Source organism: Ursus americanus, chromosome 24 (genome assembly GCF_024610735.1).
Source record: "Ursus americanus isolate L20-20 chromosome 24, mUrsAme1.1.p, whole genome shotgun sequence".
NCBI classification, from domain to species: domain Eukaryota; kingdom Metazoa; phylum Chordata; class Mammalia; order Carnivora; family Ursidae; genus Ursus; species Ursus americanus.
Genome location: NC_142150.1, coordinates 22211672 through 22238041, shown reverse-complemented (window position 1 = coordinate 22238041; position 26370 = coordinate 22211672). Strand labels below are relative to the sequence as shown.

The window sequence follows — 26370 nt, the reverse complement described above, 5'->3', positions numbered from 1 at the left end:
TCTCTTTTCCAGAGGCCCGTGGAGGGGGGGGGGGGGTACTGCCATGGAGAGGCCTTCCCACGGCCTGCGGTCTGCCCACACCCAGGGAAGCCTGTAGACTTGTGTCTTGGCCTCTTTCCTTCCTCGCCCTCATCAGAGGATCTCAAGTTGGTACAAAGGAAACACCATTAACCAGCCTCTTCTACCAGAGGGTGATCTCAGATGGGTCCCAAGAGCCGGTTCTAATTTACTTAAATGATTGAGATCTCCAGTTACTCAATCCTGCAACACCGGCCAGCAGATATAATTGCAAAGCAGGTAGGCTAGACTCACCAATCTGCCAATGTGGTGCCAGCTAACGTTGCAAATTACAGGGTATAAATTTAGCAGGGTGGGTCCTGACACACATTCCTGCAAATTACACGTTCCCTTGCTCGTAGAAAGTGCATTAATTACCCTGGGTGCGTGCACTATTTCCACTTACCGGGGGCTTTCAGGAGAGCTTGAGAGCAACTCAGAGTAATCTACGAAGATTAAAGCATAAATAAATAATGCCTGCTGGGGAGGTGAGACTTTTCCAAAGGTCCTGGAATCGGAATTGTTAACGTTCTCCCTGCAGGTGGAGAGGGAGTCCCTGAAAGCCCACTGTGTGGAGTTGAAAACGCACTGACCCGAATTGAGACACAAATAGGGGACGGGTAGAGCTGAAAACTGAACACGCTGGTGATGTAAGGGCAGCAGCTTCCTTCCTCTTGCAATAAAAGGGCTGCTTTCCCTGCAAGAAGAACACGCATCAGGTGCAGCAGGGCAGACGCAGCCCGGAGTGAGGGCTGGACCCACGGGCCCATTAGATTTCGCCCCGTGTAACAGAGCGCTGCCTACGTGCCAGGCACAGATCCGAGCGTGCAAAACCTGCATTTTCACTGATCCGTCACGGCAGCCACACGATGCAGGACGGAGCTAGTGCCAACTTTACGGAGGAGGGAAACTGAGGCTCAGAAAGTGAAATACCTTGCCCAAGGTCACACATAATCAGAAAGTCGTGGCACCAGGTCTGTGTGACTCTCAAAGTCCTGCTCTGCAACCCAAGAGCTGCCGCAGAGGCTCGTCGGGGCTCTGGGGGGAGGAGAAAACACCACCCGTTCATTCAGTGCCTCCGATGGGCACACAGCTCGGTGCCTTCGCAGGGGCTGTTCCGTTTAATTCTTGGAACAACTCTGGGAGCTGTCCCATCCTCTTGACTGCATCCATGAGAAACCAAGGCCAGGAAAAATCAAGATCATCCAGCTCCTAAGTAGCAGAGCCAAAAATGTATCCCGTCTAGAATAGCTAAGTTCAAGACTTTCCTCTAAACGAAGATCCTTGTCCTCATTGGAGTTCACCGTAAATCCAGTAACTACGCAGCCTACGTGCTTCAGGGAGAAAAAGGACCAAAGTGCTGGAGCTAGAGGAGAATGTGAAATGGTCCTGCCCACAGGGGCCCTGAGCCCATACCTCCAGCGGGATGGGGAGTGAGCCAGCCGTTTCCAAGGCACAGCTATAGTAGACGCTGGTAGTGGGTTTTGTTTAAGTTACTCGGTATGCATTTGTCCTTCTGCTTTCCTGGAATGAGCTCGCTCTCAATGGCCACGATGTACCTGGACTCTAATCAAGGGTCCTCCCCTCTCCAGCCAAACGAAGGCTATGTGATCAGAAGCAGAACTGAGATGATGGCTCCCTCCCCAAGTGTGACTTCTCAGACAAAAGACAAACGCACCGAACACAGCCCATTCCTTCCAAGAAGCAGGATGAGGCAGGACTCTTTTTACTGTAAAACGAAATCTCTCTGACACCAGCCCGCTTGGAAAGCTCACTGGTTTCCTGATTGAGGGATTCCACTGTAGCGGGAAAGCAAGGCCGAGAAAACGCAGGTGTACTGGGGGAAAGCAACCCGTGAGTTCCCTAAGATCTGCATGCAGTCTACACTTCCACAGACAAGGGATCTGGAAGTGACTGTGGCTGGCTTCCAGAGACATGCACTCACTCGGAGAGGAGACACGGCCCCACCTGACCAGATACGTTGAGACCGGGCCTTCAGATAAGTGACTTGTCACAGCCAGACCTGCATCTTGTCGCATCTGATATTGATGGGACATTTCCTCTCAGTAATCATCATTTGGTGGATTAATTAAACTTGGAATTCCGGAGCACTCAAGGTCACGACCTCAATCCTGACTCCAGGAAATTGCACATTCTTTGTCATAATTGGAACTGTGCATGGCTTTACCTAACAAAAATGTGTACGGTAACCTAATAACACGTGCAAGGTTACACTGCACCAGAAGGCTAATGAGTAAAACTGACACACTTGGATGGGAAATGTCTGTCCTTACATTAATAAATATGTAATAGAACGGTGAGCTCCTGTTGTACAAATACCACCTTATTACTTAGCTGGTCGCTCTCTCATTCATTTCTACTAAAAAGGGGGAAGCACCCACGCAGGCCAAGATAAAAATCACTGGAAAGCCCTTTACCTGGAGCAACAGTTCTGAACTCCTGAGGTGAGTCTTACTGCCCTGCAGCTAGGTAAGATTCTGGGGGACCTTCTCCAGTCTGGGAGAGGCCTGATGCCTGGATTGGAAAACCCAATATGACCCAGGGTGGGTGCTAAGACAAGGCCAGAGCTTTTTAAAAAATCAGGGAGGGAGAAGATGATGCTAAGGGAGGGTTATCAATGGAGCTCTTGGAAATGCCCCCCTGGTCAGGGCAGTAAGCACTAACAGAATAACGCGGGTACCAGCCGTGACTCTCGTCGTTAACGGAATCGTAAGGATGACGCAGGATGACAACGGCAACATAGGCTCAAGGCAGTAAGCTCCGGGGTCCTGCCCGTTGGACCCCGTCTACGGCAACTCTCTCCACTCCGGCCCATTCGATGCTGAGGGGCACGCATGGGTGGGGAAATTCTGGGAATTTTGTTAATCTAAAGAAAGGACTAGATGTGCATGAATAACAGCTACAAACACGCTATCCACAAGTGACGTTTCAAATAGATGAAAACTTGGAAACAATACAAATGCCCCAAATCAGGGCACTAAATGATGGAACGTCTACTGGACAGAACGCAACATAGCTATTACATCTGGCATGGAAGAACGGGGGGGGGGGGGGGCTGTGGAAGCATCCTCCCTCGAGGAGGGGCAGCCCAGTCAAGGGCGCCACACGGGGTGCTTGTGCACAATCAGCTCGGGTTAGAATCACCATCCTAGGGGCGCCTGGGTGGCTCAGTCGTTAAGCGTCTGCCTTCAGCTCAGGGCCTGATCCCAGGGTCCTGGGATCGAGCCCCGCATTGGGCTCCCTGCTTCGCTGGGAGCCTGCTTCTTCCTCTCCCACTCCCCCTGCTTGTGTTCCCTCTCTTTCTGGCTGTCTCCCTCTCTCTCTCTGTCAAATAAATAAATAAAATCGTAAAAAAAAAAAGAATCACCATCCTAAGTTGGGAGACAAATACCGAAGAAGCCTACAGCTTTCATAATACAGATCACAGAAATCAAGTGAATAAAAATGATATGGAACAACAGAGTTGGGGTAGAGAAGACTGAGGATACACTCAAAGAGAAGTGTTTTAATGAACAGAAAAAGGCTCAGCTCATGTAAAATGGAAACAGAAAGTTTAAAAACTGTACTCATACGTGTAATGTGTCCAAAAGGTTGCTAGGCCAAATTTTTTCTGAAGGGTAGAATTAGTGATGATTTTTATTTTCTTCTTTCCAGTTAACTAAATTTTCAACAACAAGTAACAGGAACAATAGCAATAAAAGTTATTTCTCACAATTTTTTTTTTTGGAGGTCTTCCTGAGAGATTTTTCACAACTGTAATGGGGACAGAGGCTACCCCAGAGCTCATCTGTCATACAAAGGAGGCTGCACTTTGGCTCTCAAGAGACCACTTCCACCCAATAATTGGATTAAAAGATATTTTTTGATAAAGACAGTGCACGGTAATGCATACATGGAGCTTATTATTTAAAGACTTCCTCCACAGGAACCTTTCTGTGGTAAGTGGCCTCGAGTGTGCGCCTTGGAAATACGACAGGTACTTCTCATTGTGAGCACGTGTCGACATGACACTCACACCTCAGAACATTATGGATTTAATACCTGACTGGTCAGACTCTGGGAGACAATCACCTTCTCCTCAGAGTCACTGTTTTCTCCAAGCTCTCTTTCCAACCATCATCTGCTTTTCCGGGCATGTTCCTGACAGAGAAGGTCCCACTGAACTGCTAGGACATGCAGCCCTGGGGTCTGGGTAAACCAGTTCTACCAAGTCAGCAGCCAAGACTCCCTCAGAGAGGCAAGGGCTCCACTAGAATGGGATCCTCCCCATCCTGACTTTACCAGGTCCTGCTGCTTCACCTCAAGGCTATCTGAGTCATCCTTCCTTCCCTCCTGTAACTGACCCTTCCCCACTCTGCCTGGACCGTTATGGCAGCTTCCTACCCAAGTGCTGGGCCCCCAAGCTCTTCCCCACAGAGACTCTTCCCACTGAAGCCTGATCACATCACTGTCCACACACCATGTCTCCCCCCAGCTCCTATATCCAGAACCCCACTGGCTACAAGACTCTGGGCCTGTTTGACTGAGATTCCACCTACCTTTCTACTTGTTTCACCCAGAACATTCTCCCTTGCAAGCTATGTTCCAGACACCCCACACAATCACCTGTTCTCTAAACATGCTTTTTAACGGTATGAAATATTTCAAACATATAAAGAAGTAGAGATTTCAACATAGTAGACTCAAATACCCCGACCCCCAAATTCACAAATACTAATATTTTGCCATACTTCATCTTTCTTTTTTTTTTTATAATGATTTTTTATTATATTATGTTAGTCACCATACAGTACATCCCCGGTTTTCGATGTAAGGCTCGATGATTCATTAGTTGTGTATAACACCCAGTGCACCATGCAATATGTGCCCTCCTTACTACCCATCACCGGCCTATCCCATTCCCCCACCCCCCTCCCCTCTGTAGCCGTCAGTTTGTTTCTCATAGCATACTTCATCTTTCTTAAGGAATAAAACACTACTGAGATGGACAGTTGAAAGGTCCCTCCCAACTACCATCCCAGAGGTAACGACAATCCTGGTGTGTATCTTCTGTTTTCTACTTTTACCACACACACATAATTCAATCGCAGGTGTGCATTCTATATATATCCTATACATTTATACATACACCTATATATAACATATGGACAGATGCATATATAGAATGTTGTACATACATACACTATACACATAGATACGAAATGGACAGATTTTGAGGTTTTAAAATAAACTCAAGTGGCCCATATCATAGATCTTTCCTCTTTACCACTCTAAAGTTCTTTAGAGATTTACCCACATCAGTGTGTGGAGACCTAGTCTATTCATTTTAGTTGCTAGACAGCACTCCATTTTATGATGGTACATCTATTATTTACTCAGTCTCCTTAAATGGTCGATAAGACTGTTTCCAAGGTTTCACGACTGCAAACAGGACTGCAGTGAACATCCTCGCACACGTCTCTGCAGGCACATATGGAGACCTTCTCTTGAGCCACAATGCTGACCCACAGGACACATGATTCACCTTTCCGTGCTGTTGCTGTGCCCAGGGCCCCTGAGGAGTTGGGTCACCACTGTCGCTTGTGCTGGACCCTGACCACAGCTGCCTGAACCCAAAAGGGGCTGCATTCAAGAAGGCACTGCCAGGGGCCAGGGGCAGGCAAAGCATGCCCAGAAAAGATGAACAGGTGGCTCCAAATTCTTCCCTTAGGGTCTTTAGGAGTAGGGCCCACGCTGGCCAGTGAGCCATGGGAACTAAGCTGGAAGAGGAGGAGGGAGAGGGCGCTGGGATGGTGTGCACCGAAGCCTGGAGGCAGGAGCGGGGTAGGAGGAGAACACAGCGGGCATGCAAAGAGAAGCTGAGAACACCTAGCGGCGACCGAGCAGGTGTAAAGACAGATGAGCGAAGGGGCAGCCTTGGTCTGGGGAGGCTTCTGGCTCCAGTCCAGGCCCCAGAGGAGTAGCCCTGCCTCCAGCTCCTGCCATCAGGGAGGCCCTCCTTCAAGGATCAGTAGATGTCACTTCTGCCATAAAACCTTCCTCAATCCAGCCAGCGAACCACTCGCTTCCTCCTCCGGGCACACAGCACTCTCCGCGCCTCTCTTGGAATGCTCACTCGGGTCCAGGCGGGACCCGGTTAACGGACTCCACAGTGGCCCTCTGCACGAAAGGGTAAGGCCCCGGCGGTACACATGTTCCGCCACTACTGTGTCTCCTGCACAACGGAAGCACGGGGCTCTGCACACAATCGTGCCCGCTCACTGTTCCGTGACTGAATGAAAGCTGGGAGCACCTGAAAAGCAGGGACCACGTCATCTCCATTTTCATCAATTATCCAAGGCTTTCCAGGGTGTCAGGTACAGAGTAGGTCCTCATTAAATGCGTGCCGAACAACTGACTGAAACGCGGGCTTCCGGGAGCACACGCATCGGCCTGAACTACTCTCCCCGGGCTCGTACCGCTGATCACATTTCAAAGTGGAGGTGACCAGGCCGAAGGATAATTTATCTCCCTAAAGACGCTAAGTGTCAGTTAAATTGCTGTATTTAATAGGGCCTGACTTAGATGGGCCATTCTGAACAAAAGCAATAACTGGCCCAGTAATGAGCCTGCTTTAAACCGCTATTACTACTACCACTCTGAGTCCGCGGGGTTCCTCGAGCCGTCGCACCGGGGCCCCAGTCAGAGGACCGCAGCCTTCACGACCAAGCCACAGGCTCCCAGACCCCCACCTTCCGCCTCCCTGGACCCGCGGAGGGTGTTCTCCCAGGGAATCCGGGACAATCCTCTCCAGAGGTTCACTCCAAGATTGTTTTGTTGTTTTGTTTTTAACCATCTCGTCCACCAGGCTCTCCGTGATCTCGCCTGGTCGAGCACAAAGCCCGACAAAGAGCGAATACGCTCTGGCCCAGAGGAGACGGGGCGGGAAGGCCTCAGAGAATCAATCTAGTATTAAATGTGTTTGTTCTGTTTCTTGGGCGCATCCAATACTTATAGCCCCGAGGAACGTTTGCCAGCATCAAAGAAGAGGGAGGGAAGGCAAGGGCCTTTCTCTGCCACGACAGATGATAATCTCCAACAGATGGGACCAACACGGGGCTCACACATTCTGAAACAGGAAGACAAAGGAATTTGCACAATCAGAAATCAGCTGAGTCCTTCAGTTCAAAAGGGCAGTGGAAAACACCTCCTCCTCGGCCTCGGCAGTGCCCGGAATAGAGGAAGAGGGAAGGGAGGGCCACGCTGTGGGATGGCCCTCCTCCGGGCAACACCCTTGAGGTCACCTGGGAGAGTCGATTCCCTCCGGCCGAGACCAGAAATCTGAAGAGGCAGCCAGGTGTCTTCCCCAAGCTCAACCCGTCCCCATCAGATGAGCCGCAACGAAAATACAGTGGTAAACGAAGAGGTCCAGAGTCTGGTGCAAGCTGCACAACCTGCTTGTGCCTCAGCATGCCAATCTGTCCAATGGGAACGAGGAAAGGTGTCACCCAACCAGAAACATAGCCATCATTTCTAAGCGTGGACATACGGGCTATTCTGTACATGACGTGCTGGGCCCGACGCCCACCATCCCCCGAGGCGAACATACACGGTCCGCAAGTGCTAGAGAAAACTGAGGTTTGGGAGGGGAGACGTTACATTCCCAAGGTTCCACGGGAGCAGATGGCAGGGCTGGGCCTGGAGCATCTTGGCCTCTCTTGCTGAGAAGCTGGCACAGTTTGGGGTACCTGGGTGGCTCAGCTGGTTGAGCGCCTGACTCTTGGTTTCAGTTCAGGTCATGATCTCTCAGAATCATGGGATCAAGCCCCGTGTTGGGCTCCACACTCAGCAGGGGGGAGTCTACTTCTCCCTCTCCCCCTGCCTTCCCCCAAATCTTGTACGTGCACACGCACTCTCCCTCTCTCTCTAAAATAAATAAATACATCTTTAAAAAAAAAAAAAGAAGGTGCACAGTTCATAAGAGACTTGACGCCAACAAAGATTAACCATTACTGTTTTGTTACCTGTTATTTATATCTGCTGCTCTCATTGCCTTTGCTGTGCTCCTAGCCCCTGGCTTTCTCAATCAGGCACAGAAGGACGTCGGTTCTTGGTCAAGAAACAGAGCTCCACCCCACACTGCCACCACTCACAGGGGCCTCTGGCTGTTGCCCCGAAACCCAGCCAATGGTGGATTTCCCATCTACGCACCAAGAGGGCCCCGAGGAGCCCTGCTGAAGGCCAGTCCTCTGGAAGGCCAGGCCGCTCCTCCACCCACCTCCAACCCGAGTGCACGTGAGATTTTCTGTTCCTGAGGCTGGGCCCCTTGGACCAGCACGACATTCATAATGGGAAGAAGCAAAGAAAACCTTTAGATCCACGTGAGTCTTTTTAACACAGGAAATGGCCCTGCTGGGAAGAAGCAAATATTTATGCAAATAATTAACCAAGGAGGTACAGTGTTCTGTCCAAATGTTGAGCAAAACGTAGCGAAAAAAAAAAAGCCCCGGCCAAGAAATGGCCTCCCACAGACACAGGAGGCAAGAGCAGGTCAGAATCGGCTCCTAGGGCCTCAGAAATGAACCCTGTAGTGAATGCAGGGCAAGCCTACACACTGACCAGGCCCTTCGGGGTACCTCCAACCCCTATCTCCCTCCCCATCCTCTACTCCAGGAAAATTTTCTTGTCTGCGTCTCTGGCCAAGGCCGTGTTCGCTGACAATTCACTGATAACCAACAAACTGAATCACGAGCTGGAGGGAAACACCAGCTCCCCTTCTCTCCTTAATTTTCTATAGGTATTTTCTCAATTTTCTATGCATCCTTACCTTGAATTTTACTTTCAGCGGAAGAACCAGAAGCCAGGTAGTCTAAATAACAGGCAGCTAGAAACTTCTAAAGTTTCTACCCTGCAATGCTCAGAAAATAGCATCTTTGCTTGAAAAATAAACAAGTGGGGCCGCCTGCCTACGCTGTGGCCATGCGGTGTGCCGTGAACGGAATACTGGGCTTGATGCAAAACCATGCCACCAGCCCTCCTCTAGGTCGTGAGCTTTCCTAACCATCCAGACTCCATGTGAAGGTGTTTACAAGGAGGCTATTCACTGCCAGTACCTTTTCTTAACCCCAAGTGCTGCTCAGTCTTTTAAAAAGACCTCTAGGCTAGCGCAGCTGTCATGGGTGTCAGAAGACAGCTTATAGTCTCAACTTAGTTGTTAACACATACTGGATAACCTTGCACCCACTTCTTAAGCTCTGGAACTCAGTGTTTTCCAGCAGTAAAATGGAGAGGAATCTATAAAAATAAGGGTTATGGAAAATCAATGTGGTGGGTCATCTCCAGCAACTTTTTTTTTTTAAAGATTTTATTTATTTATTTGACAGAGAGAAAGACAGCCAGCGAGAGAGGCAACACAAGCAAGGGGAGTGGGAGAGGAAGAAGCAGGCTCCCAGCAGAGGAGCCCGATGCGGGGCTCGATCCCAGGACTCTTAGATCACGCCCTGAGCCGAAGGCAGACACTTAACGACTGAGCCACTCAGGTGCCCCATCTCCAGCAACTTTTTAAAGAAATACAATGGAATAGATTGGAATCAACTAGAATATATCAGACACAAAAGAGTGGGTTTTGATTCAGCTTCATATAAATGACCTAGCTTGTGCTGCAAACGTGATTTTTAACAGCTTGATTGATACATAATTCACATACCATACAATTTTACCCACTTCAAGTATGCATCTTGCTGGCATTTAGTGTACTAGTTACACAACCATCACCACACCAGTTTTAGACTATTTCATCACCCCAAAAGGAAACCACATGCCCATTAGCATTCACTCCCCAGCTCTTCTCAAACCATCACCCCAGCCCTGGGCCACCACCCATCTACTTTCCATCTCCACAGATTGACTTATTCTCGACACTTCCATATAAACAAAATCATACAACATGTGGTCTTTTGTGCTTGGCTTCGTTCACCTAGGATCATGTTCTAAAGATTCGATCATGGTGTAACACACGGCAGTACTTCATCCCTTTTGATGGCTGCATAATATTCCATTGCATGTATAGACCACATTTATTTACATCCATCTACTGAATACAGCAGGGTAGTTACCACTTCGGGGCTATTACAAATAACACAGCTACGGACCATTCATGGACAAATGTTTGTGCGGACATAAAAATGTGTTTCTTTGGGTCACTGTCAATGTTGATGCCAGTTCGCTACAGGATTACCAACAGATAGCTACATCGTTCTATGATTTTTCTTTAAAATCAATCTATCAACTTTTGCTTTGAAAAGAAAATAAAGATCATCAAATCAAAGCTGCATTCCTATTGATGCAGCCACCAGGGAATCTGTGGGCAAAAGTACTCCACTATCATCTTGAAGAACCTAACATTTCAGATACTTTCGGCCCTTGGAACATGCAACTTCGCTGTCCAAACAGATTGGGGGCGGGGGGAGAGGGGGGACAAGGGGCATTTCCATGGCGACAGAAGCTGCTGAACCATCAGGAGAATTCAGTAATAGGTCAATTTTCTTGTTTGAGCCAGCTCCAAGCTGGATCGAATTCCAAGATGTAAATTCCTACATCGCAAGGTTTCAGACACAAGGGCACTCACCAGATATAGTCGGAGGCCACTGCAGGCTCTTTCCAATACACACACACACACACACAAATTCAATTTATAAACTGTTCCATATGAAATCTGACTCCTACAACGGAGGCTATAAAAGAGCTGATGTCAGGGGAGAGGCCATACTCAAAGCAGCTCCCTCCACTAGCAAATCTGCATTAATAATTTAGCTATTAACAGCCATGTAACCCAAGAAGCTTGAGAGGGACGACTCTGTGGTCATCTGGGACACCGGGGACATCTCCATCGCTGCCTCCTCTCTGCTTCAAAATCTGAGACTGTTGTCTTAAAGGGCTTGTCATCCTCTGAGAAAGGGTACATGACAAATTTGCAAAATCTAAGGAATAAATACAATTCCTATATGCCTTAAATTTATGGCCCTCACAAAGCCTGCAAAATATGATAAACCATTATAGGTTTTTCCTGTCTCCCCTGCCTTGGCCACAATTAATTTCACCATGTTTGAGTGTAATACAGAATGTAATATATGGAGGCGGGAGATTTAGGGCCCTCATTGCCTTGCAGTAAATAAGCTTCTACAGTTTGGGGCCCCAGAGGTAAAAGAAGCAATAACGACAGTCCTCATTTTGGGGAACAATTTGTGTGCATTTTCTGTTTTGCATCGTTAAGCAAGACAAAAGTGCCCGAAGGAAACCGACAGCACTGGGCTAGTCACTCAAAATCCAAACGCCAAACCTGTTCCATAATTGAGATGTGTGGCGTCTCGTATACATACCCTAGAAGAACATCATATAGGAAATAAAAGCTGTGCATTACCAAAAAAACAACAGAAAATGCTCTGGTTTTACTGATACCATAAACCTCAAAGGTCTGAAAATACAGCAAAATTCAGTTAGAAAGTTCCAGGTGGGTTTTCCCAAACACTCTCTCGAGAAGAGTGATGGAAACTATCATGTATTGAAGGCCTACTGTGTGCACATACTGTGTTTAAGCCTTTATCTATTCTACTGTAGAGGGTAGAACTGCGTCTCCCCACCCCCAAAGATAAGTTCAAGTTCTGACCTCCAGTACCTGTGACTGCGACGTAACTGTAAGGAGGGTCTTTACAGATGTAATCAGGTTAAGAAGAGGTCATCCTGGATCCGAGTGGAGCCGAACCCAATGTCTAAGACAAGCAGCACTGTCAATCAGACCCAGATTTTAAATGTCGCATGCATTCAATTTCACCAACATTTGCTGAGTGCTGAGGAAGCGTGAGGAAGAGAGTCTGGTAAGAGATTTACAGAAAGACAGCCCCTGACTCTGAGGAGCCCAGGTCTTCATTTTTTTCTCAAGTACACGGACCTGAGCACATGCTTGGATTTAATGAACCCATGATCAACAGGTGTGCTCTGTGCCACCTGTGATGAAGAGTGGTACTCACCTCCATCTTTGGCGCCTATACCACCATCCCCATCTGCACCGCCCCACTGCCCCCACTTCCCAGGCGGACTAGTTTGGGCCAATGGAATGTGGGCAGAAGTGACTCCTATCACTTTCAGGGTGGGAAACAGAAGCAACAGCACATGACAACTCCTGCAAACTCATCCCCTGCTACGCCAATCTTCCAGGCGGGAGAGCCTTGATCGGCCCCGGACAAAGTCACCGTGAGGAGTGGAGCCCCTCCCGTTTCTGCCCCCCCACCGGCAGAGTCTTTGTGTAAGTGAAGAGCAGGCTTCTACGGGTTAAACCAATGAACTACTGGGGAAATCTGTTACTGCAGCAAAGGCCTATCCTACTCTGACTAATACATTCTCTAACATACATCCTTACGAGCATACCCCATAAGTAAGCAGCAGGTTACCTTCCAAGACCCAGAGTCTAAGTGGGGCTCAAGCATGAAAAGGCCCCAGTGTAGACTTTCAGCATTACCATCCCATTCTCTAGAAAGTTCCACCACCTCAGCAGGCCAACTTACGGACTCTGCAGAAACACTCACTTCGATGGAGCGCACGACAGTCCTGACTCATCTAAAATGAAAACCTCGAAATGCTACAGGCTGATAACTGAAGGGACAAATACAATGGACGATCTGCACAATCAGAGAGAGGGTGAGTGAGGGAGGCATCGAGTAAGGAACAGTGATTTTCGAAATGAGCTCTGCAGAGATGCCTCCCAGTCAGCTTGGGTGGGAGAGTCCCGGGGGGGGCACAGACTTTCTCCCCACCCACAACCCACCGCACCCAATTCTCACCTAACAAAACCAGCCCAGATGACCTGGTTTACACATTTTGCTACGATGTCACCACTTCCTCAGAGAAAAGGCAAGATTGACTTGAACGGGACTCTCCACTGAGGATGTGCCCCTGGACAGGTCATTTCACCCCAGAGAGTCTATCAACCAAGCAATAACACTTATCCTGCAGGGCTAGCATGGGAAATTAACTGAACCGACTGCACAAAACTGCCTGGTGTACTGTAGACAGTCAACAAATACTCTTTCTCTGCCCCACCAGCATAAATACTAGCCAAATACGTCTCTGCACATGGGGCTGGAAATGTTTATTTGGCAATTAGGAGTGTGAGAGCCTTTTCTAACATCTTTGGGGGGAGCCCAAAATCTCTAGGTAAACTAGAGAGTAATGCTATTTTCCCAAAAATGGAGTGCTCTAATTCAAGTACTTAATGAGCACCAAAAGACAGCAGATTTCTCAACAAGCAGGGAAAAAACCATCATAATCAACAAACTGTTTCTCCTCTCCCCCATGCAACCAAATAGGGGAGATAACCCGAAAAGCTGGGGGATAGCCTCACAGGCCACACACAAAATGCCTAGACATGAAATATCTCCAAACTACTAGAATTAGTAGTTGGCACAACCAACTGGCACAACCACCCTCTCTCTCGTTGCCAAGGTTAAGGAGAACCACAGAGCACCTTTCGCCATAATAAAGAAAACTTCCTTCACTGTGGAAACTAAGCTAGGCACTTTGTATATATCATCACTTCTAATTTCCAGAATAATTCTACAGGGTGGGACATGGGTCTGTGACAGTGATGGCTTAACAGCCCAGCCCAGTTTTTGCATTAGCTTCTTCCGGTTCCTTTGGGGGATTCCTCCCTGGCCTCCGTCAGAGAGAGTGGGTATGAGCTTCCTAGGATTGCTGTAGGCCTAGGTGGCCACACACTGGCTGGCTTACAATAATAGAGGTTTATTCCCTCACAATTCTGGAGGACAAAACTGTCTCACACAGGTTTGGGGTAGGCAAATCTTTTGAGGGGCCACCACTCAACTCACTATACCTCCCTCACTACAGGGGTCTAAGCTAGCCACTCAGGGCACCCCATGCCCACCTCTGCCCCCAACCCTCTACCCAGCCATACAACCCAGGTGGGTCCACATAGGGAACTAAATGGACAGAAAGAGGAGGCTGTAACCAGCTCCGTCTACTGGAAACACAGGGCACACCACATATGGAACTTAAATGTTTCTAGTAGCCAGAAAGTTAAAAGGAACAAGTACAATTCACTTTAATAGTACATTTTATTTCACCCAATATGTCCAATGTAGGGTAGATTCAGTCCTTGTCTTCAAAGAGTCTACAAAAGAGGCCCCAAACATGGGACTCATTACGGCAACCCAGAAAAGCTGAGGAAATAAAAGTGAGGACGGAAGGACCAAAGAACTCCAACTCGCAGGCCATGAGGCCAAGTAAGAAAGGACCTTTCTTCAGCTTTCGATGGAAGAACCAAGAGTAGAAAATGCAGCTTTTCTGACAGGCACCCCAAGCGTGCCTCGAATACCCACACACACACACCATGTTCCCAGCCTGGGCAGAGCAGGGCTACCGCTGGCTCCGGCTCACAGCTGAAGCTAGGGCAATGCCAACTCAGGGGGAGATGCCAAACACCCTTGGATTTCCAAGGCCATCTTGCCAGAGGGCTGTTTGTGATGATGGCGGTTTTGGCAGATTGCAGGCTAGGAAAGGGCCCCACTGGAACTAACTTCCCTCTGCAAGGAAAGGGGTGAACACTGCAGTATTAGGACTATCTACGTGAATGTTAGAGAGGTGTACTCTTGAAAAGTAGGAGGATATGAGAGCAAGTCTTTCAACAGGATGTGTACATACTCTTAACAGTATGAAGAGCCTACCACGTGCTAGTCGGTGATACCCCTTTTTTATAAATGCTATCCCATGTAGTCTTCACAATAATCCACTGAGGTAGTTACTGCCTCATTTTGCAGATGAAGAAACTTGAGATCAGAGAGGTTAAGTGACATGGTTAAAGTCACACAGCTGGAGGGTCCAGTCCCAAGTCATTCTTGCCTACAGAGAGCCCTGGCTCTCCCTCCTTGCCAGCCTTCCCACTGAAGTCTGTATTTCCCCAAGGTGTGGCCTAATGACATTGAGCATGGGGAAAAGAGAACTGAAAGAAGCAGTCACAGCTCTAAGTAGACCATCGGCCTCCAAAAGAAAGATTTTCTAGATTTTTTTTTTTTTTTTTTTTTTTTTTTTGGTATGTGAAATTTCCCAACCAATATGAAAACCAAAACCTAAATGATAATGCCTTGACTCTCCTGGGGTTAGCAGTGGCCCAAGGGTCTCCATCAGCAGCTTCCAAACTGAGGTCCCCAGTGGCCGGGGGTCCTGAAGATTCCCAGGACTGGTTCAAAAGGGCCAACCACACGCGTCCACTTGCCTAAATGCCGAGCAATTAGCATATCAAATGCTTTGTTCGAACACATTAGTGTGGTAACAATAACGACATCCTTCCAGGGGACTCTCTCCTCTCAGTTATAAATGTCTTCCATTAATGTTTGAACAACACAAATTATTATCTAATAATTGCCATTTGGTAACAAGCTATTTCAAAACATCTGGTTTGTGGAGGACTATTCTGAAGAAGTCCTCGGCTGGGTTGGACACAAAGGAAGCGGACTGTGGAATACACTGCAAGGGAGTTATCAGCGCCTGTGTCATCCCCATTGGGCAAACCGAAACCGGCTCCATGAGGCGCCCTACAAGAGCCCAAGTTTACCATTAACAACATAACATTTCTCATACTGTCGTTCTCCCAAACTGCTTAACAAAGCTCACATTCTTTCATTACCCTTCACGGTGTGTGAGCAAAGTGAATAAGAATTTCCATTTTATGTATGCAAAGAGAAACAGTAATCCCATTTCTAAAAGGAGTAACTCAAACCAACTAACTAACCACCAGTAGATTAGTTCCCTAACAAGATGGTGCCCATCCGGATAAGGTCAATGGTGAGAAGGAAAGACAAATGCCGGGGAATCCTGGTGGTAACTCCCTATGTGGTTTGACTTTCTATGGGTCATACATTTCTCTATAAGAAGGCTCAATTTCCCCAGCAACAGAATGGGGATAATATCTGCCACCTGGGAATGAAGATCTAGCTATAAATTACTTCGGACTGCCTGGATGATCAGCATTACGCAAATTGGTGGTACCATTACAGAGCAACTAAACACAGTCATAAATCTTATAAAAATACTTCCATGGAAATTAAGGCTCAATTAAGAGGCTCCGTTTAAAAAAAATGTAAAAAGTCTATCACCTTGTTATTTTAAAGACAACAATATTTAAAGCCAGCGTAGCCACTCCTAGAGAAGGGATAAGCAGAGGCCACTTTCAGGCAACCAAGTTGAGCAATGGAAATCTGAGTAAGGTATAAGGGTCCACAGTGACCCCAGGCTGAATCCAGACATGCCCATCAGGTGATCCACCTCAAAATAGCCACCATAAGCTCTAGGTGACCAAGGGGCTACTTACACCAGGACACAGGTACCAAAATGGAAAATTCCATACGTTCCCATGCCTTCTTACCTTCCCTTTAACCACAGCCCCCCACCACCGCCTCTGGCAGCGGATCTCTCCTCTGCTGTCCTGCCGGCCACTCCCTTGCAGTGTATTCCATAAACTATCCATCTATCTATCTCCTTTGTTCTGCCTCCGGTGAATTCTTTCATCCCCCACGCCACCGGCCTCCACCAGCTCAGGTGGCCCCACAGGATATAGGACCTTTCTCTAATAGTCTTGATAAAGCTCCACATTGATAAACAGTTGGCTAATAAGAAAAGACAAAGACAGATATGGCAAAACAGCTGCAAGGCAGGCTAGCATCAAGAGGCCAGGAGATCGCTCCCAAGGAGACAGCCACTGGCTCAGGAACCTTGTCCCAGGTACAACATTCACACCGTATGTCTCTGCACAGAGCTGCAAGGTCCGGCTATCTTATAAATTCTCTCTCAGACACGGTACATAGGGAAAAACTTGAGCTAACTTGACTCAATATAACCTTGCTCATCCAATGCCTTCGGAAGAACAGCAACAACTTAAAACAAATGGACCAGAAACTCTGAGACTCACGATCCCAATACTCATCGAACTTGAAAAGGCATCTGCACCCCCATGTTCACTGCAGCATTGTTCCCAAGAGCCAAGACACGGACGCACCCTGAGTGTCCATCAACGAATGAATGGATAAAGAAAATGGGCTTCAGTAGCTGTACCCCTCGAAGCAAAAGCAGCATTTAAGCTAAAGCACTCATTCTCCCTCTCCCTAACCCAAGGCGCTTGGACTGCTAGGGAAACCACTCTGAGTGTGGGTGTTTAAAATGTAAATGTTTCGATGAGCTGACTCCGGAGGACTCAGCTGGTGATCAATTTACCTTTTAACTGTCTTTTCCTGCTCAATAGTTTGCTCTAGGTAAAGCAGTGCCTCCTGCTTACATGAGACCATGAGGCTAAGAAAACACGGAAACCCTTTCAGGACTGACACCTAGAGGGGCCAAGTCTAGGGCTCTGGGTCCAGCCACAGGGGCCAAGCACAGCTGTGCTGGGGACCCAACGATGTACAAGAAATAGCCCCTATTGATTCCAGGGGCTTAGTACCTCAAGGAGAGCTGATGCGTTCAGGAAAACATCGAACACGCATCAGCACCAGACACGTGTCACATGAATGTTAAGAAAAGAACGCGGGAGGCTGCTCTGTGCTGGACCGCCCGGACCGCCCTGGGCAGGGACTGGATGGAGCAGCTCTGCACTGCAGGTATGCAAACCTCCAGGGAGCACGAGCAGGAGAAGGGCAGGATCCAGCTCACAGAGCACTACAGTTTGCATTTCTGCCTTTGCTGGAATGGGGGAGACGCTTCAGTGCCATTTCCCTTCCTCTCAAAAATGTGAATGAGCTTCTCGTTATTTTCAACTGGCCAGCTTAGCCTGCATCAACCCCAGAGCATCGTAAGCCATCACGAATCAATAAAAAGAGCTCACCCTGGGGCATGTTCCACGGAGCCTTGCACAAGAGAAGCCACAGCTCTGCAAATTGGCATCCACAGCACAGAGTGGCTACTGTGCATGTGGGGTTCTGACTTGATGCCACTGTCCGTTTTCCCTAACCCTCCCCCCCCACACACCTTAAGGCACTTTATTGGGTCTCTCCCCAGCCAGACTCTCCGGGATACCTCTCATTCTTTCAAAGCTGCCTGGGAGGATTGGGCATGCTTCCTATAATGCACTAACCCAGCGAAGCCAGCTACCGCTGTACCCTTTCTTGTCCTAAAACAAGTGTTCAGAAGTAAAACTCTAGTGTTTGGTCTGTTTCTCCTCATAATTAATCCCTGCATATACCTCCTATTGTGTGTTTTTTTTCCTCCTGTATTACGAAGAGGGCTCCCAATCTGACCTCAGCACATTGCTGAGGGTCTCTTTTGCAGCAGAATGTGGCTGTGGGACTACATTTTGGCCCACAGATGAAGACAGAAGTCCTGTATGTGACTTACAGGAGGGATCCTTAAGAGGAAAGAGCTCATTCTGCTAAGGGTCTTCCTCCTTCCTCCAGGCTGGAATCCAGATGACATGGCTGGTACTCAAGCAGTCACTTTGAGCCATGGAGTAGTTAGCAGAGGAATGCGTGAGAAAGGGAGCCTGGGTCCCTGATGACATGGAGCCATCAAGCCACCCCAAATCACCTACCTCCAGAAAGCTCTGAAAGTCACTCAACGGGCTAAGTACATGCCTGAGCAATGCAGTTTTCATGCTAATAAATCAAGTTATTGAAGTTGGCTTGAGCTTCAATAGACTGAGAGCGCCCAAACAAAACACATTGACAAATATATTCAAAGCATGCATATTTCCAAGACTCCAAGAAAAATAAAAAGCCAAAGCAATACAGCTGAACATGCACACAAAGACACGCATATGTATACACACACACACACACACACACACACACACACACACCACTGAGGTCACTGTCCACCCTGCCACACGATGGAATTCAACTCAGACAGACTCTTGCAGGAAGAGAAGTCCCAATTATTCCAACATCATCTCAGATACTTCCAAGTGTCCTTGCCACCCCCGCTACACTGAGCTCCTGGAGAGAAGAGACTGTGTGTTTTTCAACTCAGTAAACCCAAGTGCCTGCCACAATGCCTGGAACGTGGTAAGTTTGATAATGAAGGAAATAAAATTCAACCACCAGGAGAGGGTTAAAGAGTGTACACAAGACACACCAACATCCTCCTTCCGTGTTTCTAGTAAACACCCCCATCCATTCTCCTGAGGCCCATCCCCCTCTCCCGTACACAAGCCCCCTACAGAGGCTCCCCTGGCCAGCCCACATCACCTGCTGTGAGGGAGAAACATTCCAGCCCCACCACCGCTAAGTCCTGGGTCATCCCCACCAACCTTCCTCTTCCTACTAAGACACACCCTCCACATTTCTGGAAGAGCTGGATCCACAGAATCAATCCCTCTAACAAGCCTCTTCTTGATCGTGAAGGCACATAAGGGTCTAACTGTATACATTTTCAAGTTCAACTTCTACCATGATCCAATTCACCGGCAACAACTTCAGAGAATTATCTGGCAGGTTTATCGCCAACATCAGCTCATTCCACCCTGATGGTCCCCAACTCCGGGACCAGCGTATTTCTACTTCAGGGCCTGGCCCAGTTCCCCAGCCAGCACCCTATACTCCTGGGAAACGAGCCCTCCAACTCCTCCTACCCGAGAGCGAAACGGGCCCCTCTGCATCAGCTGATTCTCCAACCCTGCCAAAGGCATATTCTAAACGGCCATTCTCCTGAGCCTGGCCACTCAATTCCTTATTCACTTGTTCTGAGAAGTTTCTACCAGCATCACCACATGTGAACAACACTAAAATTCTTTTTTGGTCTCACATTCTTCCACTTTTTAAAAAATCCCTTACTACCCCACCCCATCTTCTTCCAGGTGAACTCTCTGCCCTGGCCCATGGACTGCTGCCATGCCCCTCCCTCCATTCAGAACGACTGCATTCTCCTGCAGCTGTCCACCCTGTACAACTCAGTGCCCGAGATCACACCACTAGCACCCCAGTGCATACACTGTTTGTGGGAGCTAGGACTCATCTTTTATTTTATTTTGCTTTATTTTTTAGAGAGAGAGTGCATAGGGGAGGAGACGCAGAGAGAGATGGAAAAAGAGAATCTTAAGCAGGCTCATGCCCAGTGTGGAGCCCAACGCAGGGCTCAATCTCACAACCCTGAGATCCTGACCTGAGCCGAAATCAAGAGTCAGATGCTTAACCGACTGAGCCACCCGGGTGCCCCCATCATCTTTTAATTACTGTTTAAACCCTCTACTCCCAGCAGACCAATCAGTCCATAACAACCTTTGGAAAAGTAAATGGGATATGGGGCATGGGGGAGGGGCACAATCTATAGGTAATAACACTGACTTAAGGAAGTGTGAAGAGAACACAGCTGCTAGAATTCTCATCCTTCTTCCAGAGGCCTGTTCTGCATGCTTGTATTCTCCAGGGAAGAGCACTGGTACAATCCATCAGCATCTCTAACCCCCACGCGCAGTTTATCCTCTTACTGTGTTCTACTGGGATAACACTTTAAAGCTGCAACATCGCACTTGATTTCATCTCGAGGCAGTGGTGCAGCTAAAAGGTAATATTCACCAATATGAACATAATCTCTAATAAAACACAGAATTCCAGCTCCAATGCATAGAAGTGAAGCTGCAAACTTCTATTACACCCAAGCAGTTGCTAGGTTAACTCCGTCTGGAGCCACGGAGTGTGGGCATAAAGGCAACAGGCAGCCTTTGTATCAAGTTCAACCAGGGAATGAAGCCAATTGGCAAAGGTCTCAGAGAAATGGAGCCCGCAATTGGCCAGGGTTGGTTGGGCTCATGGCAGGGAGTCGGGAAAGAAGGGCACCTCCTCTCCATCTTTATGCAGCCTTCTCTTCCTCTACCATGCCTCCAAAGCTGGTGGGGTTTTGGAAATGGATTCAAATATTCATAGAAACTGAAAGTCTAATAAAGGTAGGGTGGCAGACACACTCTTAAGAAGGCCCCTGCAGAGCCTCCCCCTCTCCAGGGATCAAGCCCTTGTGTGATCCTCTCCTCTTGAATGTGGACAGGACCCACGACTTGCTTCAGATCAACAGAATAAGGCAAAGCCAACAGCATGTATGCGATCATGTTACAGAAGATTGCAGGGCCCCTCTTTCTCTTGCTGACTTGATAAAACAAAAGGCCATGCTGTGACATGACAAGAACGGAGACCAGCACCCAGCCAACATCCAGCAAGAAAATGAGGCCTCCATCCAGCGGCCTACGAGGAAATGAATGCTAACAACCATGCGAGTTTGGAAATGGATCCTTCCCCAATCGAGCCTCAGATAAGACCACAGCTCCAGCTGACCCCTCGACTGGAGTCTTGCAGAGAGCCCAGTTATGCCATGCCCGGTCTCCTGACCCACAGAAAATATGAAATAATAAATGTGCCCTATTTTAGAACACCAAGTCTGTGGTAATATTGTTACACAGCCATAGAAAGCTAATGCAGGTCAGGTCAGGGAACAGGAAGGGATTATTTAATAAATGAATGGAACACAGAGATAGCCACCTGGCAAAAAATAAAGTTGAATCCCTGACTCACACATGACACCAAAATTAATTCCAGATGGGTGAAAGATTGAACTATGAAAAAATGGATCCAAAAAAGAAAACATGAGTTTTTTAATATGTAATTCTGGGACAAGGAAGGCCTACATGTGACAGGAAAACCTAGAAGAATTTCTTCATCTAGAAAGGATGAATCAGTCTAACTAAAGTGAGAAAATCTATCTGCCATTTGTATCACAAAGGGGCTAACTTCCTTAAAAATAGCTCCCACAAATCCTAAGAAATCAAAGTAACCCCTCCACAACAAGAAAAGACCATTTTGAAAAGATGATCACTCAGGGGCGCCGGGGGCTCAGTCAGTTAAGCGTCCAACTCTTGATTTCAACTCAGGTCATGATCTCAGGGTCAAGGAATAGAGCCCCGCATCAGGCTCTGTGCTGGGTGTGGAGCCTGCTTAAGATTCCCTCTCTCCCTTTGCTCCTCCCTGCCACCTTCTCACACTCTCTCTCAAAAAAAAAAAAAAAAAAAAAAGAGAGAGAGAGAGAGAAGAGAAGAAAAAAGAAAAGAAAAAAAATTTCACTCCTTTCAAGAGAAATAAAATAAGGTACCAACTGGATGAAATGTTGCTGACACAGTGGGCTGGAAAGCAGTGCGAAATCAGCACCCTCATTTATGGCTGGGGACAGGGGGACTGGAACAGACTGTCTGGAGGGCAATTAGGCATAACCATCAAAACACCAAATGCACTTAACTCTTCAACTCAACAATTCCACTTCTCTAGATATTTAAAACAACCTAGGTATCAGGCTATTTAACAGAACACGGTTTGTCTCAGCGAAGACGCAAGTCATCTTAGCTAGCAACAGCAGATAGGCTAAATAATTTATGGTACAGCCACATAACAGCACCATGAATACCATAAACCATAAAAGTAAGTGAGGCGGCTCCTTCTGTTCTGACAGAGAGATCTCTGAGATATATTCAGTAAATAAACGACAACAATAACCAGAAAACAGGTGCCTCCAGGGAGAAGACGAGGGGTGGCTGGGGATTAGATAAGAGCGAGACTTCTCACTGCGTGTTCTTTGGTACCTTACGAATATCATACCATCGGGTTGTGTTTCTTCTTCAAAACGATAAAACTCAAATCAAAAAAATATATGCAAGTGGTAGAAAAGCACGTATGATATAAAAGCATTACATCAATGCTATATACACACAATATTCTACACATGGACCATGATATTAAAATACTACAAACGTTATATCTGTGTATTATATATTATATATTATGTTTATATACTCTATATTAAACAGCTACCTCTGCAGGAACACACAAGAATCCAAGGACTGGTTTCCTCTGGGCTGGAGAACTGGTAAAACTGGTCACTAGTTAAGTAGGTAACAAGACAGCAGGGACGAGAGAGGGAACTATGTTCTCACTGTGTGTTCTTCAATTTTTGTACCGTTATATGTACCACCAATTTAAAAACAAACCATTAAAAGACAAGTTTAAGCCACTGTGCTTCCTCTGGTCCTCTGTCTTTCTTCCCTTAAGACATCCTGATGGATCCCCCAACACCCCCATGCTCGCGACTCCCCGTCTTTGTCTCTGGCTGAAGAACCGTAGGTGTCCTAAATAGCAGGCATCAGAGTCACCCCGTTGAAGGTGTGGACTTGGCAGCACCATCATGCCATCCCCCCAACTGTCTGTCTCCACACAGAAGCGGAGTGACTTGGGGCAGAACGCTTAATGCTTCTGGGCCTTGGTTTGCTCATCTGCAAAATGGGGTTAATACCCTTCTAGGTAATTCCTACTATATTATTTCCTAGGGGCTGCTTCACCAATTGTCATAAGCCAGGTGGCTTAAAACAACAGAAATGTATTCTCTCACAGTTCTGGAGGCTAGAAGTTCAAGATCAAGGTGTCAGCAAGGCTGTGCTCTCTCTGAAAGCTGTAGGGAAGAATGCTTCCTCGCCTCTCCCCTAGCATCTGGTGGTTGCTGGCAATCCTCGGCGTTCCTTGGCTTGTATATAATCACTCCAATTTCTACCTGTGTCTTTACGTGGCCATCGTCCTCAGCGTGTGTCTGTGTGTCCCTTCCTGGTAAGGACACCAGTCCTTGGAATCAGGACCCACCCTAATCCAGTATGACGTCCTCTTAACTAACTGCATTTGCAAAGACCCTACTTCCAAATAAGGTCACGTTCAAAACTGGACTGGAACATATGTTTTTTTGTGTGTGTGTGTGGACACGATTCAACCCACCTGGAAGATCATGGGAAGATGGGAGCGGTAACGCCACGAGGCCCTGAGAACACTGCAGGCAGGGGCACACGGCGAACACGCAGCAAGTGGGAGCCTCGTTGCTATCAGACACACAAGGGACTAGTTTTCTCCCACACAGCAGGCTCCTGCTCAGAAGATCAGGGCTGGCTTCTCCACTCCTCATAAAAACAAAAACCGCAAGCAAGAAACCAAAAGCTAACAAGCCGGCATCCTTACAGCCGATGTGTTGTTAAGACTTTGAAAACAAACAAACCAGGGCTGGGTACCAAGTCCCTGATGTAAATATTTTGTCAGTGGGTCTGTCTGAGAAAACCCCACACTTGAACGAGGGCCCCATTCGCCTCCTCCTGGGAGGAGTTGGTCTGCCAGGAAGGAGCCCCCTGGGCGGCTCTAAAGGCAGAAAAGTCTTCCTCAAGGTGCGCACCTCTGGTTCCAACACCTGGCTGCCTTCCAGCCGAGCAACAACTTCCAGAAACAAAGGCCGGGAAGCCCTCAGGCTGTAGGGGAGATACAGCCCCGGGGTGAAGGCTGAATCCTGGGCAGCACACACTGGGCCTTCCCAGGAGAGCCAGGCGACATGGTGCGGCCAGCAAAGCAATGCAGAAATACCCTCTTCGTCCCCCCCTCGGTGGAAACCGAAAAACCCATCAGGACGATCAAAGCTGCAGCCCACGCTGTGAGACTGACTTTGAGCTCATTAAGTCATAAGCTCCCTGAAGGGTGGACTTTCTCCATGGATAATGCTGGGAAATTAGTAAGTGAGTGGCCTGGGAGAACCTGGCCCCCCTTAACCAACTAGCCAGACAGAGCTTCCATTAAAGGAGGAAAATGTCTGAAATTCTGCAACCGTCCTTGGACAGCAGTTCGAAGATTCCATTATGAGCTTTCTGGGAAGCCCTGTGGGAGGGTTCTCACCAGTTTTGAGAGAGAGAGAGAGACCCCCTCATGGAAGGGAGGTGAGAAGAGTCTGGAAGGAGAGGGCTGGAGTCAGGGCTCGAATCCGGCCTGCTCGGTGATCTCCCCCCTCTCCCTGAGCTCTGGTTTCACCAGAGGGAGAAAGGAGGCCTGGAGCCCCAGCCGCCACCTTCACGAGATGCACCCGATTCCAGGACCCGGACCCGCGTACACAACGGTGAAGCTGAGCCGGGCGCGGTGCACACACCGGACACGTTTCAGAAAGGACCGCTCATCACAAAACAGAAATCTGTGTATCTGTATCGTCCCATCTGCCAGGTGCCAATGATGATCCTGCACTCGAGGAGTGTCGCCAACTGAACCGTCCCCAGGTCACAAGACGACCAACCACACAAGTCCCCAAGGGCATCAGAAGTGCCTCAACACGTCACTACGGTTACTCGAAATAAATGAAACAGACTCCTTGAAAAGGTTCCCAAACGGCATGCCAATGCCATCCCGGAGTTAGGGACCCACGCGCAGAAATAAAAGAAGGCGTCAGGCTCCATGCAAACGTCAACTCTGCGACCCGGCCGTGAAACGACTCAGGTACACCTGACACCTCTGCCTTCAGAGTCCCCATCTGGCAAATGGGGGTTAGCAGGACCTCTGCTCCCCGCCCCCCAAGGCTTCTTATAAAGATTAAGTGAGAGCTCTCTCCTAATGCCTTCCTGCCAGGTGCTAAATAAATGGTCAGTCTGCCCCCTCTACTGCTCTTCCCTCCCTCGTCTCTCTGGCTCTCCTCCCCACTCCCATGGTCACAAGATCCCTCCCCAGTTCCTGCAGACATGGGCAGAGCTCCCTGCCCTAGAATACCTTTCTCGAAATCCTAAATACCCACAGGCCTGAACGCCACGTACCTGCATCCTCCCACTCCCACCATCCCTCCATCCTGCAGCTTCCTTCCCCGACACCTGAAGTCACGCTTGGGGACAAAACAGCCTCCACCAGTGGGTCCCAAACGTGTGTATGGGAACACCCAGGTCCACCGCAAGGTGTTCACTGATCAGCAACAACCTTAGACACTTCAGGAGCCATTGCTGGGAATTCACCCTACAAGTAAACTATTCCGTTGAAAAGACCCATCTTTTTTCTGAGGATGAGAAATTCCTACATTTTTGGAGTAAAACATGGTTTCTTGTATAAAACAGTGATATAATAATAAAGGGTGGGTTTTTTACGTTGTTCTCATTTGATCAAATAAAAGTAGATGACCCGACATCAGGAGCCCACCGTTCAGGGTTTATTTTTCATTATTTTACTGGTCCAGACAGCAATCCAAGTCTGGGACTCGCCTGATGCCTGGCAGTCTGCACTTCCTCCCCAGCTCAACTTCTTGACCCTCACGTACACACCCAGCTTCTGCTCTCACCATTCCAGCAAAATCCAGGCCCCTTCCAGCAGCCTGCATCTGACAGCACATGCCAAGACCTCCTCGCGCTCGGGCACACGGGAGCCTGCGTCCCGGCCAACCCCAGTCTGGCTACACTGCTCCCATCCAGGCCCAGGCCTCCCAACGCCCACCACATAAGCCCAAGCTCCCCCTGACACG

General features: G+C 48.2%; 1 protein-coding gene across 2 annotated transcripts in view; it reads right to left on the bottom strand.

The window, feature by feature from the left end:
• Positions 1 to 26370, bottom strand: part of LDLRAD3 (low density lipoprotein receptor class A domain containing 3) — a 223572-nt gene that overhangs the window by 178786 nt on the left and 18416 nt on the right. The window contains exon 1 of one of the 2 annotated variants that reach the window (XM_045808496.2): positions 8082 to 18053. The exons of the other annotated variant lie outside the window; for it this stretch is intronic. The gene's annotated coding sequence lies outside the window, so the exon portion shown is untranslated. Of the gene's footprint in view, positions 1 to 8081; positions 18054 to 26370 lie in introns of those variants that run through there. 2 annotated transcript variants of the gene reach the window in all.